The following is a 13,844-nucleotide window of genomic DNA, read 5'->3' as shown; positions in this document are numbered from 1 at the left end:
TGGTCCCCCTCCCCCACTTCCCCATTTCCCCCCCCCCCACTCCCCCATTCCCCCCACCCCCACTCCCCCATTTCCCCCACCCCCACTCCCCCTTCCCCTCTCCCCCCATTTCCCCCCACCCCCTTCCCCTCCCCCACCCCACCCCCACTTCCCCTCCCCCCTCTCCCCCATTTCCCCCCACCCCACCCCCACTTCCCCTCCCGCTCTCCCCCCACTTCCCCTCCCCCCTCTCCCCATTTCCCCTCCCGCTCTCCCCCCACTTCCCCTCCCCCCTCCCCCATTTCCCCTCCCGCTCTCCCCCCACTTCCCCTCCCCCCTTTCCCCCCACCCCCACTTCCCCTCCCTCACACTTCCCTACCCTCACCCCCACTCCGCTCCCCCGCTTGCCCTCCCCTCCCCCCCCATGTACCCTCCCCCTGACTCTCTCCCCCAACTCCCACACTCCGCCTCCTCCCCCCACTCCCCCACTTTCTCCCCCCACTCTCCCCCCCACCCCTCACTCTCCCTTCCCCGCCCTCTCTCCTCCCCGCTCTCCCCCCCGCCCTCTCTCCCCCCACTCTCTCTGTACCACAGGAAATAGTTTCTCTCTATCCAGCCTCCCACATCCTCGCATCATCTTCAACAGCACAATTCGATCACTCCTTATATTCTAAACTGGAAGCCAAGTCCACGCAACACGGCCTCATAATTTAACCCATTCATCCCCGCAATGTCCCGGTAAATCTGAGCTACAGCCTCTCCGACACCAACGCATCCTCCCTGAGCCTCAGACAGCCCGACGCAATACTCCAGATGTGTTTTAGCCAGGGGTTGATACGGCTGTGGCATCATTTGTCCCCTTTTTGTATTGCAACTCCCGAGAGATACAACATTCCATTCACCTATCTGACCACTTTCTTGTGCCCGTCACCCTGACATCGACTGCAGTGAGGGCTGCTTCCTTGGACACCTTTGGGCAGCACATGTGTCAAGCACAAACAAACAAATTCAGTCTGATAAGTAAGTAAAGTCACCATCGCCCCAGATGAACATAGCCTGTGACTGACTTAGCCTGAGGGTCATAGAATCACAGAACCCCTACAGTGCAGAAAGAGACCATTCGGCCCATCGAGCCTACCCCGACAACAATCCCACCCAGGCCCTATCCCCGTAACCCCACACATTTACCCTGCTAATCCCCCTGACACTAAGGGGCAGATTAGCATGGCCAATCCACCTAACCTGCACATCTTTGTATGCGCCAATCCACCTAACCTACACATCTTTGGACACTAAGGGGCAATTTAGCATGGCCAATCCACCTAACCTACACATCTTTGGACACTAAGGGGCAATTTAGCATTGCCAATCCACCTAACCTACACATCTTTGGACACTAAGGGGCAATTTAGCATGGCCAATCCACCTAACCCACACATCTTTGGACACGAAGGGGCAATTTAGCATGGCCGATCCACCTAACTTACACATCTTTGGACACGAAGGGGCAATTTAGCATGGCCAATCCACCTAACCTACACATCTTTGGATACCAAGGGGCAATCTAGTATGGCCAATCCACCTAACTTACACATCTTTGGACACTAAGGGGCAATTTAGCATGGCCAATCCACCTAACCTACACATCTTTGGATGGGCGGCACAATGGCACAGTGGTTAGCACTGCTGCTCACAGCACCAGGGACCCGGGTTCGATTCCCGGCTTGGGTCACTGTCTGTGCGGAGTCTGCACTTCTCCCCGTGTCTGCGTGGGTTTCCTCCGGGTGCTCCGGTTTCCTCCCACAGTCTGAAAGATGTGCTGGTTAGGTACACTGACCCGAACAGGTGCTGGGGTGCGGCGACTGGGGGAATTTCACAGTAACTTCATTGTGGTGTTAATGTAAGCCTTACTTGTGACTAATAAATAAACTTTAACTTCACTAAGTGGCAATTTAGCATGGCCAATCCACCTAACCTACACATCTTTGGACACTAAGGGGCAATTTAGCATGGCCAATCCACCTAACCTACACATCTTTGGACACTAAGGGGCAATTTAGCATAGCCAATCCACCTAACCTACACATCTTTGGACACTACGGGGCAATTTAGCATAGCCAATCCACCTAACCTACACATCTTTGGACACTAAGGGGCAATTTAGCATGGCCAATCCACCTAACCTGCACATCTTTGGATACTCAGGGTCAACTTAGCATGGCCAATTCACCGAACCCGCACATCTTTGGGATGTGGGAGGAAACTCACGCAGACATGGGGAGAACGTGCAAACTTCGCACAGACAGTCACCCAAGGCCGGAATGGAACCCGGGTCCCTGGCGCTGTGAGTCAGCAGTGCTAACCACATCACAGGCGAGGGGCAAGGTTTAGAAGATGGGGCCTTCATGAATAACGGTGCATGCCAATGGCACACAGCTGTTCTGAAAGAGACTGGAGCGCGTTCATGTAGAATTGGAAGGGAAAGTTAGCTTTAACATCCGGGCTCTCGAGCCCCCAGTGAGAGGGAACGTCAAGGTGTTTGGCATTCCATAAACCCGGAGTCTTGCTCGGAAGGAAAGTGAGTGGGAAGTGGGGCTGCCCTCTTGCATACCCTGCACTCGACGAAACCCACAAAGGTTAGACATTCAGGTTAAGGTGCACCCCAGCCCCACATTCCTGAGCGTTGGTCACCCCAGGTAGAAGGAGGTTTGTAGGTGAGTATGGGTTTAGCGCTGCTCCTGGGCTGGGCCGAGATGGCCCTGAAGCCATCCAGACTCGAAACGTTGGCCCTATTCTGTCTCCACAGATGCTGTCAGACCTGCTGAGACTTTCCAGCATTTTCTGTTTGAGGTTGAGGGAGGGAGCTGATTGAGTTGTACAAAATTATCAAGGACATGGATAGGGTAGATAGGAAGGAACCTTGCCCCCCGAGTGCAGGGGTCAATAACCAGGGGGCATAGATTTAACGTCAGGGGCAGGAGATTTAGAGGGGATGTGAGGAGATACATTTTCACCCAGAGGGAGGTGGGAATCTGGAACTCACTGCCTAAAGCTTTATTTATTAGTGTCACAAATAGGCTTACATTAACACTGTAATGACTGTGAAAGTCCCCTCGTCACCATATTCTTGTTTAGGTACACTAAGGGGCAATTTAGCATGGCCAATCCACCAAGGCTGCACATCTTTGGACACTGAGGGACAATTTAGCATAGCCAATCCACCTAACCTGCACATCTTTGGACACTAAAGGGCAATTTAGCATGACCAATCCACCTAACCTGCACATCTTTGGACACTAAGGGACAATTTAGCATGGTCAATCCACCTAACCTGCACATCTTTGGACACTAAAGGGCAATTTAGCATGGCCAATCCACCTAGCCTACACATCTTTGGAGACTGAGGGACAATTTAGCACGGCCAATCCACCTAACCTGCACATCTTTGGACACTAAGGGACAATTTAGCATAGCCAATCCACCTAACCCGCACACCTTTGGACACTAAGGGACAATTTAGCATGGCCAATCCACCTCATCCACACATCTTTGGACACTAAGGGACAATTTAGCATGGCCAATCCACCAAACCTACACATCTTTGGACTCTAGGGGGCAATTTAGCACGACTAATCCATCTAACCTGCACATCGTTGGACTGTGGGGGGAAACTGGAGCACCTGGAGGAAACCCACACAGACATGGGGAGAATGTGCAAACTCCACACAGGCAGTGACCCAAGTTGGGAGTCGAACCCGGGTCCCTGGCAACAGTTCTAACCACTGTGCCACCTGCAAAAAAATTAATTGGAATTCAATTCCACCGCTGCCATGGTGGGACTTGAACCCATGTCCTCAGAGATATGAGTCTCCTCTGGATTACTAGTCCAGTGACATTGCTACTATGTCACCAACTCCCTAGGTAGAGGTGGGAACCTTCACAACAGTTCACAGGGCGGCACAGTGGCACCCGAACATGCGCCGGAGCGTGGCGATTAGGGGATTTTCACAGTAACTTCATTGCTGTGTTAATGTAAGCCGACTTATGACATTAATAAATAAGCTTAAACTTATTAAAGAAGCATTTAGATGAGCATTTGAAACGCTGTAGCATACAAGGCTGCAGACCAAGTGCTGGGAAATGGCACTGGAACAGATAGGTGCTTGATGGCCAGTGCAGACTCTGTGGGCCAAAGGGCCTCCTTCTGTGCTGTGGAACTCGATGACTGTTTCTTTGGGAGTCTTAGCCAGCTCTGGCTGGGATGATACACTTGCTGCATGTGGTACTAGCCTTCTATGATCCCATATGAAGAGGTTCGATTCAGTCGACATAGAGAAGGTGTTGGCAATCCACAACTGGGGCCATCAGTACGAGACAGTCACTAATAAATCCAGTGAAGAATTCAGGAGAATCTGCTTTATTCAGAGAGTAGTCTGAATATGGAACTCGCTCCCACAGGGAGTGGTTCAGGTGAATAGTTTGGGTGTATTTGAGGAGAATCTGGATAAACACAAGAGGAGAAAGGAAGAGAAGGTTATGTGGATAGGATGAAATGAAGAATGGTGAGGGGAGGCTCGTGACGACACTGGACTTGGTGATGACAGGATTCCTGCTGTTCCGTGGAATACCAGCTCCAACCATCTTAGAATTAGGGATCAGAGAGATAGAGTCATAAAGATATACAGCTCGGAAACAGGCCCTTTGGCCCAACTCGTCCATGCCGACCAGGTTTCCAAACTGAACTAGTACCATTTGGGGCGGCATGGTGGCGCAGTGGTTAGCACTGCTGCCTCACAGCTCCAGGGACCTGGGTTCAATTCCCGGCTTGGGTCACTGTCTGTGTGGAGTCTGCACATTCTCCCCCGTGTCTGCGTGGGTTTCCTCCGAGTGCTCCGGTTTCCTCCCACACTCCAAAGATGTGTCGGTTAGGTTGATTGCCTACGTTAAGTTACTCCTTGGTGTCAGGGGGTTAGCAGGGTAAATAAGTGGGGCTATGGGGATCGGGCCTGGGTGGGATTGTGATCGGTGCAGTCTCGATGGGCCAAATGGCCTCCTTCTGCACTGTAGGGATTCTATGATTCATTTGCCTGCGTTTGGTCCATATCCCTCTAAACCTTTCCCATCCATGTACATGTCCAAATGTCCTTTAAATGTTGTCATTGTCCCCGCCTCTACCACCTCCTCTGGCAGCTCATTCCACACACACACCACCCTCTGTGTGAAAAAGTTGCCCCTCAGGTCCCCTTTCCCCTCTCACCTTCGACCTCTGCCCTCTCGTTTTGGACTCCCCTACCCTGGGGGAAAAGACCGTGACTTATTCACCTTATCGATGCCCCTCATGATTTTATAAACCTCTATAAGGTCACCCCTCATCCTCCCACGCTCCAGGGAAAAAAGTCCCAGCCTATCCAACCTCTCCTTATAATTCAAACCCTTCCAGTCCTGGTAACATCCTTGTCAATCTGTTTTTGCACCCTGTCCAGTTTAATAACATCCTTCCTATAGCAGGGCGATCAGAATTGGGAAGAAATTTCTCAACAAGAACACCGTGTGCGATAAGTTGAATGACTTGTGCAATTTGCTGCCTTATAGAAGCCTACAGGTGAAGAACGGGCCTTAGGAGAAGGTAGAGGAAGGGCTGTTGGTGCCCATGGGTCCGGATCCCCGCCTGAGAGTCACTGCCATCAGAAAAGGAGGTATAAATAATCGGAGGAAAGAAAAGGTGTGCATGAGGTAATTAAAGAATGGCTGAGGATGAAATAATTATGGAAGAAAGTCGCACAGCTTACGATCAGCACGCCAGCCGGTTCTGTAAATCTCCCCCCGGCCCCATCCCAAATGTTTCGTAAATATTACATTGGCCTTGTGGGTCAGGCTGGCAAATGATTCACTGTAAAATGTATGGGAGGATGTTATTGCATTCGGGGCAGCACGGTGGCACAGTGGTTCGCACTGCTGCCTCACAGTGCCAGGGACCTGGGGCAGCATGGTGGCACAATGGTTAGCATTGCTGCCTCACAGCGCCAGGGACCCGGTTCGATTCCCGGCTTGGGTCACTGTCTGTGTGGAGTTTGCACATTCTCCCCGTGTCTGCGTGGGTTTCCTCCGGGTGCTCCCGTTTCCTCCCACAGTCCAAAGATGTGCAGGTTAGGTGGATTGGCCATGCTAATTGTCCTTTAGTGTCCAAAGATGTGTAGGTTCAGTGGATTGGCCATGCTAAATTGCCCCTTAGTGTCCAAAGATATGTAGGTTAGGAGGATTGGCCATGCTAAATTGCCCCTTAGTGTCAAGAGGATTAGCAGGGTAAATATGTGAAGTTACGGGGATAGGGCTTGGGTTGGATTGTTGTCGGTGTAGGCTCGATGGGCCGACTGGCCTCCTTCTGCACTGTAGGGATTCTGTTCTATTCTACGATTACCTTGCCTCAGTCCCCAAATGGTGTCACTGAACAGAGAGACCAGGACCTTGCTTAGAAAGGAAAGGGGGCAAATCTGAGGGCTCACACCGAACTGTTTGGTGATCGAGAGGCTGGAGACGGGGGAGTGGGCAGTGTAGGGAGTGGGTGGGGGAATGGGGGGGAGCTGAAAGGCCCAAGAAGAAGCCTCAGGGTCAGGTCATGCCCAATAGTACCAGATGGCGGTGGGGGAGGGGGAAGTAGCTTGCCAGAGGGGTGAGGTCCACTTATAATAGGCTAACAAAAACATCACTCTTTTGTCAATCTTATATGGTTAATACCCATAAGCCTTCCTGCTTAGTTAAACGTGGAATGTTGGCTCTTTTGGTGGGAGGGGGTGGGAGTGGGGAGTCAGGTAGCGATCCAGCCATGCCAGTCTGATGAGGAAGCTTTGCTGGTGCACAGCCTATGCCAGAGTACTGGCACCGCTGCCCACCACTTGCCCCGCCGTTTATATTTTGAAATGTAAAAACGTGACCGGCAAGGATTGTGCCTCTGAGGTGTGCGCGCGCCATGAGATTTGCCCCTTCGGAAAGACGGATAATGCCGCTTGTCTGAGGGGCAGTCGTGCACCGAGGGCACTTCTACCCCTGGGATGGCAGGGGTGGTGGTCACTGTGATGGTAAACAGCAACCTGGGAGTGGGGAGGGGGGATGTGGAATGGGGGACGGGAGGGGAGGGAGTGCAAATAAAAAGGGAACTCTCCCTCCAGTATAATGGAAGCAGGAACCTAAACGGAATGCCCTCAGTGACGACCGAGCTTTAAGTTTAAAGTTTATTTATCAGTGTCGCAAGTAGGCTGACATTAACATTGCAATGAAGTGACTGTGAAAACCCCCAGTCGCCACACTCCTGTTCGGTCACACTGAGGGAGAATTTAGCACGGCCAATCCACCTAACCAGCACGTCTTTCAGACTGTGGGAGGAAACCGGAGTGCCCGGAGGAAACCCACGCAGACACGGGGAGCAAACTCCGCACAGACAGTGACCCAAGCCAGAATCGAACCCAGGCCCCTGGCGCTGAGAGGCAGCAGTGTTAACCACTGTGCTACCGTGAAACCCACACAGACACGGGGAGAACGTGCAGACTTCACACAGACAGTGACCCAAGCCGGGAATTGAACCCGGATCCCCAGAGCCGTGAGGCAGCAGTGCTAACCACTGTGCCACTGTGAAACCCACGCAGACACGGGGAGAACGTGCAGACTCCACACAGACAATGACCCAAGGCTGGAATTGAACCCGGAGCTGTGAGGCAGCAGTGCTGCTGGACCCAGTAAAAACCACGTCCATCTCTCCCTCCCCTCCCACTGCCCCGACGTTATCCCCAGCCTGTGCTGAGGTTGGAAGCAACCCTTTGCAACTGGTGTTTAATAAGTAAACGCAGCTCGATCAGGGACTTCCCTTGTGCTCGTCCTGAGTGAATCACATTCCCTGCAAGTTCCTCGTAAATACTACTTTCGCCGAGAGTACATTTTCTTTTTGACAGACTTAAAAATTAAGACATCTGATTGCGAAACGTGTCTGCAACATGCCACAAAGTGCACCCTTCAGCTCAAAAATCAGGCGATGCGGCCAATGTTTGGCTATAATTCGCAGTGTGAGGGTTGATATACAGATTCGCGACAGACAGGTTATTCCGTTAACCACAGCCATACCTTTGACAGCTTGCTGCTTCCCTTTCACTGGAGATTAAATCCAAATTGATTCGACATCAAGGCTGCAAATGCCAATTGTCCAGCTCTGTTCTGATGGACTGAACCTGAACGGGAGTCTCTCTCACACACACGCACACAGTCGAAAGAGAAATAGGAATTAAGTTTCAAAAACCCACCCCTCATTGTCAGAGCGAGTGCCCTGAACTAAATCCGTTCCTTCAGTTTCCTGTCTCTTGTTCTACCCTTGGCAACAGTCACGAAATGGATGTGGGAGAAACTCAAACGCTCTCTTATTGCTGCCTCTTCCTGTCTGGCTCAGATCCACAACTCATACTTTCTTATTTTGTGGCCCCTAATAGTGCATTTCCTATTTAGTTTTCCGACTCCCACGGCTGAAAAGCTTGTCTCACTCTATTTTGACACAGTCACACAATCCTGGTTGCTGTAATGTCTTTTTTGCCGTGCTCCCATTGTCCGTTACAATTCCAGATAGAATATTTTTTGGAATCTGTAGCCCCGAGGGAGCGTGTAACTTGGGAGTCCTCTTGGCCATTCATTAAGAGTCCTGTCCTGGCTGGAGATAATACACATCTCTTTAACCTGTGCTTAACCCTCTCTCCACTCACATTGTCTGTGCCTTTAAGACTTGGTTACCTGTAAAGACTCGCATTCCAACCATTATTTTGTAAATTGAGTTTGTGTCTTTATATGCCCTGTTTGTGAACAGAACTCCCACTTACCCGATGAAGGAGCAGCGCTCCGAAAGCTAGTGGCTTGTGCTACCAAATAAACCTGTTGGACTTTAACCTGGTGTTGTGAGACTTCTTACTGTGCTTACCCCAGTCCAACGCCGGCATCTCCACATCATGGCTCCGAACCTGGCCATTCTGCCCGTCTGGTCTCTGCTCAGTGTGTACACCCCACACTATCCACTTGATTGCGCACTCAAAGACACCTCCATCTGGTGGCATTGGTGTGTGAGTCCGTGTTGCGGTGGCAAACTATACTTTTACACGCCTGTTACAGCCTGGAGCTATGAATAGTGATAGAATCGTAGAATCCCGACACTGCAGAAAAGCCCATTCGGCCCATCGGGTCTGCAGTAACTTTCCGGCAAAGTGTCTTACACAGGCTCTCCATCCCCCCCCCCCCCCCCCCCATGCACCAACCCCCCCCCCCCCCCCCCACCCCACACCCTGCCCACCCCCGTCTCCTACACCTGCCCTATCCCTGTAACCTCACACATTTAGCATGGCCAATCCACCTAACCCGCACATCTTTGGACACAAAGGGGCAATTTAGCATGGCCAATCCACCAAACCTACACATCTTTGGACACTTAGGGGCAATTTAGCATGGCCAATCCACCCAACCTACACATCTTTGGACACTTAGGGGCAATTTAGCATGGCCAATCCACCTAACCTACACATCATTGAACACTTAGGGGCAATTTAGCATGGCCAATCCACCTAACCTACACATCTTTGGACACTTAGGGGCAATTTAGCATGGCCAATCCACCCAACCTACACATCTTTGGACACTTAGGGGCAATTTAGCATGGCCAATCCACCTAACCTACACATCATTGAACACTTAGGGGCAATTTAGCATGGCCAATCCACCTAACCTACACATCTTTGGACACTAAGGGGCAATTTAGCATGGCCAATCCACCTAACCTGCACATCTTTGGACACTAAGGGGCAATTTAGCATGGCCAATCCACCTAACCTACACATCTTTGGACACTAAGGGGCAATTTAGCATGGCCAATCCACCTAACCTGCACATCTTTGGACACTAAGGGGCAATTTAGCATGGCCAATCCACCTAACCTACACATCTTTGGACACTAAGGGGCAATTTAGCATGACCAATCCACCTAACCTGCACATCTTTGGACACTAAGGGGCAATTTAGCATGGCCAATCCACCTAACCTACACATCTTTGGACACTATGGGGCAATTTAGCATGGCCAATCCACCTAACCTGCACATCTTTGGACACTATGGGGCAATTTAGCATGGCCAATCCACCTAACCTGCACATCTTTGGACACTAAGGGGCAATTTAGCAAGGCCAATCCACCTAACCTGCACATCTTTGGACACTAAGGGGCAATTTAGCATGGCGAATCCACCTAACCTGCACATCTTTGGACACTGAGGGGCAATTTAGCATGGCCAATCCACCTAACCTACACATCTTTGGACACTATGGGGCAATTTAGCATGGCCAATCCACCTAACCTGCACATCTTTGGACACTAAGGGGCAATTTAGCAAGGCCAATCCACCTAACCTGCACATCTTTGGACACTAAGGGGCAATTTAGCATGGCGAATCCACCTAACCTGCACATCTTTGGACACTGAGGGGCAATTTAGCATGGCCAATCCACCTAACCCGCATATCTTTGGACTGTGGGATGAAATCAGAGCACCCGGAGTAAAGCCACCCAGACATGTGGAGAACGTGCAAAGTCCACACAGACAGTGTACCTTCAGATAGACCCTTAGAACAGGACAGAAGGAGAGTGTATTCTCACTGGCTGTACCTGCTCTTTCCTCCCTTCAGCTTTATGTAAAGTTTGCTTTGCAAGTATTGACTAAGATACACAGGCCAGTGCTACCCTCAGTACCTCCAGCCTCCCTTGTTACCTTCATTATTGCGACGTAAGGATAAGTCTTTGGGTCCTTTTCGACAAATGGAACCAAGTTGGCCGATGCCAGTTGGCGCTTTACCCAACTGTTACATGTATGTCTTGTTTCTGATGTGGAGATGCCGGCGTTGGACTGGGGTAAGCACAGTAAGAAGTCTCACAACACCAGGTTAAAGTCCAACAGGTTCACTGAAACAACTCTATGATGACATCAACAAGTTCCATCCCACCATCAGACTCACCATAAACTACTCACCGGAATCGGTTGCATTCTTGGACACACGCATCTCCATTAAGGACGGTCACCTCAGCACCTCACTGTACCGCAAGCCCACGGATAACCTCACGATGCTCCACTTCTCCAGTTTCCACCCTAAACACGTTAAAGAAGCCATCCCCTACGGACAAGCCCTCCGTATACACAGGATCTGCTCGGATGAGGAGGATCGCAACAGACATCTCCAGACGCTGAAAGATGCCCTCATAAGAACAGGATATGGCGCTCGACTCATCGATCAACAGTTCCGACGCGCCACAGCGAAAAACCGCACCGACCTCCTCAGAAGACAAACACGGGACACGGTGGACAGAGTACCCTTCGTCGTCCAGTACTTCCCCGGAGCGGAGAAGCTACGGCATCTCCTCCGGAGCCTTCAACATGTCATTGATGAAGACGAACATCTCGCCAAGGCCATCCCCACACCCCCACTTCTTGCCTTCAAACAACCGCACAACCTCAAACAGACCATTGTCCGCAGCAAACTACCCAGCCTTCAGGAGAACAGCGACCACGGCGCCACACAACCCTGCCACAGCAACCTCTGCAAGACGTGCCGGATCATCGACACGGATGCCATCATCTCACGTGAGAACACCATCTACCAGGTACATGGTACCTACTCTTGCAACTCGGCCAACGTTGTCTACCTGATACGCTGCAAGAAAGGATGTCCCGAGGCATGGTACATTGGGGAAACCATGCAGACGCTACGACAACGGACGAATGAACACCGCTCGACAATCACCAGGCAAGACTGTTCTCTTCCTGTTGGGGAGCACTTCAGCAGTCACGGGCATTCAGCCTTGGATCTTCAGGTAAGCGTCCTCCAAGGCGGCCTTCACGACACACGACAGCGCAGAGTCACTGAGCAGAAACTGATAGCCAAGTTCCGCACACATGAGGACGGTCTAAACCGGGATGTTGGATTTATGTCACATTATCAGTAACCCCCACAGCTTGACTCCTGGACTTGCACAATTTCACAAGCTGTACTGTCTGGAGACAATACACATCTCTTTAACCTGTGTTGAATGCTCCCTCCACCCACATTGTCTGTGCATTTAAGACCTGGCTGGCTGTAGAGATTTGCATTCTAATCAGTATTCTGTAAGTTGATTTCTGTGTCTGTGCCCTGTTTGAGAACAGAGACCACTCCATCTGACGAAGGAGCATTGCTCCGAAAGCTTATGGTATTTGCTACCAAATAAACCTGTTGGACTTTAACCTGGTGTTGTGAGACTTCTTACTGTCTTGTTTCTGCCAGGGTTCTTCTATCTGTTTTCCCTCTCTCTCTTTTTCCCTCCTTCTCAAGTGTGTGCATCTCTGGTCACCTCAAGCGAGAACAGGATTCATCTTACTGTGAGGCCTTCTATAGCTGAATTGAGTTGTTCATTTTAAAGGAGAACAATGATGGGGAATTTCTCCGTAACATAGACCAAAATTACGTTCAAGCCTTGTGTCTTGTTTGAATGAATCAAACGTTTGGAGAGGGACTTCAGGAAGAGTCGTGGAGGACACGCCCCTACCTACGTCAATGGTGGTGAAGTGGAAATAGAACCATAGAAACCCTACAGTACAGAAAGAGGCCATTCGGCCCATCGAGTCTGCACCGACCACAATCCCACCCAGGCCCTACCCCCATATCCCAACATATTTTACCCGCTAATCCCTCTAATCTACACATCCCAGGACACTAAGGGGCAATTTTAGCATGGCCAATCAACCTAACCCGCACATCGTTGGACTGTGGGAGGAAACCGGAGCACTCGGAGGAAACCCACGCAGACCCGAGGAGAATGTGCAAACTCCACACAGACAGTGACCCAAGCCGGGAATCGAACCCAGGACCCTGGAGCTGTGAAGCAGCAGTGCTAACCACTGTGCTACCGTGCCGCCCGTGGTCGAGATCTTCAAGTTTCTCATTGTCCAGATCACCAACAACCTGTCCTGGTTCATCCACTCCGACATACTAATTCAAGAAGCCCACCAAGGCTAAGGAAATTCGGCACGTCCGCTACAACTCTCACCAATTTCTACAGAAGCACCGCAGAAAGCATTCTTTCTGGTTGTTATCACAGCTTGGTCTGGCTCCTGCTCTGCCCAAGACCGCAAGGAACTACAAAAAATTGTGAATGTAGCCCAATCCATCACACAAACCAGCCTCCCATCCATTGACTCCGTCTACACTTCCCGCTGCCTCGGAAAAGCAGCCAGCATAATTAAGGACCCCACGCACCCCGGACATTCTCTCTTCCACCTTCTTTCATCGGGAAAAATGTACAAAAGTCTGAGGTCACGTACCAACCGACTCAAGAACAGCTTCTTCCCTGCTGCTGTCAGACTTTTGAATGGACCTATCATATATTAAGTTGATCTTTCTCTACACCCTATCTGTAACTGTAACACTACATTCTGCACCCTCTCCTTTCCTCCTCCCCTGTGTACTCTCTGAACGGTATGCTTTGTCTGTATAGCGCGGAAGAGACAATACTTTTCACTGTATCCCAATACATGGGACAATAATAAATCCAACCAAAGATTCATGTGGCCTTAAGGTGGGTTGTAAGAGATTCTATTTTAAGAGTTCAGAAGCGGTACACACGCATTCCCCAGCCCGTACCCTTCATAGAGACCATGGTGGCTCTTAAAGGGCCCTGCTGCCAGATCTGCCTCATCCCAGCTTATACATTTCCAACTCTCTGACATTGCGTGCCCAAGCCTTGCAACAGCTGTTGGGAATCACTTTGAGAGGCAGTGAAGTGCTGGCTTCGGTCGGTCTGTGTTGGCTGCTGTTCCAGGTCCCC

General features: G+C 50.8%; 2 protein-coding genes across 6 annotated transcripts in view; both read right to left on the bottom strand.

Annotated features, from left to right (window-relative positions):
- LOC144481893 (Golgi reassembly-stacking protein 2-like) overlaps window positions 1–13,844 on the bottom strand; it is a 739,438-nt gene that overhangs the window by 265,622 nt on the left and 459,972 nt on the right. The window lies entirely within an intron of this gene.
- The window catches only part of LOC144481885 (activin receptor type-1-like), a 125,852-nt gene that overhangs the window by 103,712 nt on the left and 8,296 nt on the right, over window positions 1–13,844 (bottom strand). For 3 of the 5 annotated variants that reach the window (XM_078201039.1, XM_078201043.1, XM_078201042.1), the window contains exon 1: window positions 8,092–8,300. The exons of 1 other annotated variant lie outside the window; for it this stretch is intronic. The gene's annotated coding sequence lies outside the window, so the exon portion shown is untranslated. Of the gene's footprint in view, window positions 1–8,091; window positions 8,328–13,844 lie in introns of those variants that run through there. One more of the 5 variants, XM_078201040.1, reaches the window with a different exon arrangement.

Source organism: Mustelus asterias, chromosome X, assembly GCF_964213995.1.
Source record: "Mustelus asterias chromosome X, sMusAst1.hap1.1, whole genome shotgun sequence".
Classification (NCBI taxonomy): domain Eukaryota; kingdom Metazoa; phylum Chordata; class Chondrichthyes; order Carcharhiniformes; family Triakidae; genus Mustelus; species Mustelus asterias.
Note: the sequence above shows the minus strand (reverse complement) of the source record. Positions and strands in the feature narration are given on the sequence as shown.